The 4,847-nt window shown below is 41.9% G+C and overlaps 1 long non-coding RNA gene across 2 annotated transcripts; it reads left to right on the top strand.

Moving 5' to 3' along the window:
* The first annotated feature begins 279 nt into the window (after positions 1-279).
* LOC119318172 lies at positions 280-3,621 on the top strand. Of its 2 annotated transcripts, none has more exons than XR_005153974.1 (4): positions 280-877; positions 959-1,173; positions 1,795-1,950; positions 2,071-3,621. It is a non-coding gene; the product is annotated as an uncharacterized LOC119318172 (long non-coding RNA). The 2 variants fall into 2 exon arrangements; XR_005153973.1 differs by having other exon boundaries at positions 2,030-3,621.
* The last annotated feature ends 1,226 nt before the right edge of the window (positions 3,622-4,847 follow it).

Raw genomic sequence — 4,847 nt, 5'->3', positions numbered from 1 at the left:
TTTCGAAAATTGTTTGCGTTCTAAAAATATATTCTTTCTATAAAAAAAGCTTAAAATTTTTAAAACACTAAAACTCGGTTGCTACAGGACACTGGACATACAAAGCCCGTCTGCTACAGTAGCCCCGGCAAACAGTCGATGAATCGCATAGGGCATAGCTGACCTGGCCGACCCATTTAAGGCAGCGAGGCGTGAAAATAAAAGAAATATTACGCACGCAAACACGACCACGACCACGCAAACAGCGGCAAACACGACCACGCAGCTAACCAGTGCGACGAGGAAACTCTAGTGGCTAAGAAACGAAAGCCACACTATATCTTTATCTTTACCTAATCTTTGCACGGGGAAACTCTGTATTTTAGTATTCAACCCGCAGTCCTTTATTAAGTGAGAAAAACGTTTCGTTCAGGTTGTTTTTCTAAACGCCCCCTGTAGTTTCCAATATTCAACCCTCGGTCCACAAGCAAAAAATAGAGCACGGGCTCTCCCTCACCTCCCGATCCCAGCCGCCAGGAGGCGACCGACCCCGGCGACGCTCGATCCGTTGCCGCGACGCGCGCCGGTCGGCGCCGGCGAGCACAGCACCCTGCACCACCGTTAAGCCTCAGATCCTCCTCTCCTCCACGCGCGCCCGAGCTCGTCACTGTGCGCCGCCCGGGAGGGCTCGCGGTTCGATGCAGAACGGCAGCGGACGGAGCTTGCAGGGCCCGGATCTGCCGGGGGGGTGTGCCGGTGACGCGGAGGAAGGCCAGAGCGCGCTTCCCGGTCGGCTCCATGGTGGCTCCTGGGCAGAAATCCATGGCGCTCCTGGGCAGAAAGGAGATAGGGAGGTGAGGGAGAAAGAAGGGACAGTGATGAGCTCCACACAGAAAAGGTTAGACACCTGGTATAAGCCTATCATTTCCTGAATCTTTCAATTCTGACGCTTAAATTGTTTGTCCTGATGTGTTTTCAGAATCTCATACTGCAAAGATTGATGGTCAGATCAAGTGTATTAATGAAATGTGCAACATGATGTCTCTTGATCTTAAGAAGACATTATATGAAGTTCATCCCAGCTTTGTTGAATTGGAAAGAATCAAATCCATGAGTATAAGTGATAGCACACTTGATAGGCTTGCAGGAAAAGTTCATGCACTAAATCAAGAAAAGAAACAGAGGCTCCGGAAGGTACTGGTGTTTGCTGTTCATGTTTGTCATTTAACAAAAGTATGGGTCTGTGTGTATCTTTAGCGTATTCACCTTAGTCTATATGTTTTACTGTTGACCTCCAGTATGGGCCTGTCATTGTGTTTGAGTAGTTGACCTGATAATATGATTCAGCTTAGCAAATCATATCATGATTTATTTTTCCTGAACTGTCGAATATGTTGTCTTGCTTGTAACTCTTATGATTCAATGTACCTGTACATTTAATAAAAGCAGGAGCATGTATCTATCTTACTTCAATGCTTTCACCTTGGCATATATTGTTTTACTATTTGACCTCCAGTATGCCAGTCATTGAATTTGAGACTTGAAATTATAATGCGATTCAGCTTAGCAAAGCATGTCATGAATTTTTCTAAACCTTTTGTAGTTCGATTTATTTGGTTTATGCCATTCCATTATGATTTACATACACTATACATGACATGGTTTGCCATCCTAATTCAGTTTTATTCCTGACTAGTGTATGGTTTACTGACTTGTGCATTTTAGCATGCTTTCCTTTCAACTTCTGCTAAATATTGTTCCATATTTCTTTGTATCAAAGATCCATATTGTTGAAATTTGCATTATCTATTGCAGCTACAAGATCATGGAAGCACACTCATTGAGTTATGGAGTCTAATAGACACACCATTAGATGAACAGAAATGCTTTGATCATGTTACTTCTTTGATTTCAGTCTCACAAAATACAGCGATGCCCCAAGGATGCCTTGCACATGACCTTATTAAGAAGGTTAGAGTTGATTCTTGATTGTCTATTTATTTACTTATTTTCTTTCTATTTTCATCAAGCTAATTTCTTTAAATTATAGTAAATGTCATGTGAAATTCCTTTCCCCCATTGTTTGGGTAGAGGTTGAGGTCAAGAGACTGAAGCATTTGAAAGCTCGCAAAATGGAAGAGCTTGTCTTAAAGAATATGACTGAGCTTGAAGAAATCTACAAAAGTGTTCACATGTATATTGACAGCAATCATGAGTGGCAGATTCTCACTGAACTTATTGATTCTGGTTCACTTCTTTCCCATGCTTTTCATCCTGAAGATACATAACTGAAGTTATTATATACAGTTTTGTTTCCATTAAGAACTACCCGATGCATGATTTAACTGGTGCTCCTTAGTTATATAAGGTTGATGTTTCTGTCTCATCTTAAAATTCTGTGAATTTCTTAGTCAAATGCAATGGTAGGTTCTGCAACTGTCTTTCAACTTTGTGCCTTCTAAGTATCAGCTTGAATATTTAGGTAGATCAATTTGGATACAAAAATTGAATAAGCTCTTATGAAAACTAAAAGGGAAAAAATATTGCAACTTTGCAAGTCATTGCATCTCTCCTTCAGAGGACGATTGCGCATTCATGCTCTAGGATTTTTTTTTACTGAGCTCAAGGTTGTGAACTATATATTTCCATTTCTTTGGTAGTGATATTTAGTTAAACTGGAGGTCCTAGCTATAGAACATCAACAGTGTAAATTATATGCATTGCTAGAGGGGGAGGGGGGATTTGGATATATATCTTGAATAAAAGCTCTTACGAAAAATAAAAGGGAAAAAATATTGCAAGTCATTGCGTCTCTCCTTCAGAGGACGATTGCGCATTCATGCTCTAGGATTTTTATTACTGAGCTCAAGGTTGTGAACTATTTATTTCCATTTATTTGGTAGTGATATTTGGTTAAACTGGAGATCCTAGCTATAGAACATCAACAGTGTAAAGTATATGCATTGCTGCTCAGAGGTTCTGTAGATACATCTTTGCTGATTTTTCATCTTTATCATGTATGCTTCAATTCTTGCATGCCAAATAAACATAAGTTCATGTTTTATTGTTTAGTTGTCTCATGTTCGCTCTTCATTATTCTATATCAAAGTGATGTCGTTCAATGCGTTTGTCCCTTTCTGATGTAGAAATTGATTTCCATGAGGCATGAACTCAAGGTGCAACAATATCATTCTTCCTGGTGTTGCATTAAATATACCTCTTATTTGTTAAAAAAATCCTCTGGATTTGGGATTAGTATATTAGGTAGACATCTTTTGGTTAACGGCAGATTTGAGCGCAGGGTAGAATTCTTGGTTGATTCTAGAATTTCTTTGTAGATTAGCTGGCAGATTAGAACGTCTTTGGCAAGTTCTTTGTTGGTTAGGTCCAGCTCCCTTGGCACTGGACCCAGCAGACGTGTGTGCGTGTGCGGATCTCCCATGCATCCACTGCACCACTTGTTGTTGGGTGGCAGTGGGGTATCCAAGCGTGTGGAAGGCCTATCCGCCATGGCGGCGCAGCTCGACTCCAAGGAGAACAGTTCCAAGGCCCAACTAACAGGCTACCACAATTCCTAGCCCAATCGCGGACTGTAATTAAATTGCTTTATTGATCAATCTATCAGTTAATCATAGGCTACAATTAACCAGTGTAGTTTGGATGTGCAGCACCAGAGACCATTTGATTGAATTGGTGGTACAGTAATACTAGCCTAATACAATTATCATATCCTTTTGTCCTGTCAAGCATATGGTCTTTTGTCCTGTCAAGCAGATGGTTAATTACTGGAAAGTAGAGCATTGCATTTTCTGTGTGCAATCCACACTGACAAGCCTGCAGAGGCTACTTCAAGTCAAGTGGCTTTAGAATTTCTTTACTATGTGTACTCATGTAGTATTTAGGTTAGAATAGTATCAGATTTGATTGGTCCCTCAGTTCATAACAGACATTGACCGGTTACTTCTTTCTGGCTTTAACTTTGAAGCCTAAATAACCACCTTTTGCTACTTAATTGCGCTTGCAGTCATTTGTGGTTCTCAGTTCATGAATAATATATGTTGACAAGACATAAATTCAGAACTTCTGGCACATATGTACTTTAATATACTTGCACGCTTTAATTTTGTCATTGAAATTGTTTCTTTGTTCTTCCAGGTTTTGGGTAGCCAGTCAAGTCATGTAATACTTTATCGTACCATTCCTTTTGATGTTAGATGTACAACAATTTTATGCTCAAATAAAGATATATATGCATACAAATTAGTTGCTGGTTATTCCTCCATGATTTAGTTTTCCAGTTAAATGTAGTCTTGCCTCTTGCTCTTGCGCTCGTGTGATTGAAAACTAAGAGTACATGCATATGTGCATACACTCTGCCCCTCCTCTGTTTCCATTACTTTGAGCTACAGGAAAGGGAAATTACAGGTAGATGAAGTAGCATATGGGGGTAGCACTCACCTCTCCCTGTGAGGTTGCATCGAGCTCCAAACTTCAAGTGAGTCTTCACAAGCTTGTGTTGTATCTTGGGGTACCAGCTGACCGCCCCTGCACGCGATGCTATTCGACGGGGAACAACGGCATGGAGCAGCTGCCACAACTTATTTGGCGTGCCGGACGCAAGCGGTGCTACCCGCAATAGCTCTCGCCTTGCCGACGGCGACGGCCTTAGACGGCAGACAGCATCTCACCTTGTGTGAATCGTCTTTGAGCTCGAACTGAGGAGAACATAGGCATGGGAGCAGCTGCCACAACTTAGGCCCGGGCTTGGACGCGCCGGACGCGGGCCGTGCTACCCGCAAGGGATCCCTACTTGCCGCCGGCGACGGCGATGGCCCCGGACGGCGGACTGACATCTCACCGTCTCACTT

The sequence above is a fragment of the Triticum dicoccoides genome, chromosome 6A, assembly GCF_002162155.2.
Source record: "Triticum dicoccoides isolate Atlit2015 ecotype Zavitan chromosome 6A, WEW_v2.0, whole genome shotgun sequence".
NCBI lineage: Eukaryota > Viridiplantae > Streptophyta > Magnoliopsida > Poales > Poaceae > Triticum > Triticum dicoccoides.
Note: the sequence above shows the minus strand (reverse complement) of the source record. Positions and strands in the feature narration are given on the sequence as shown.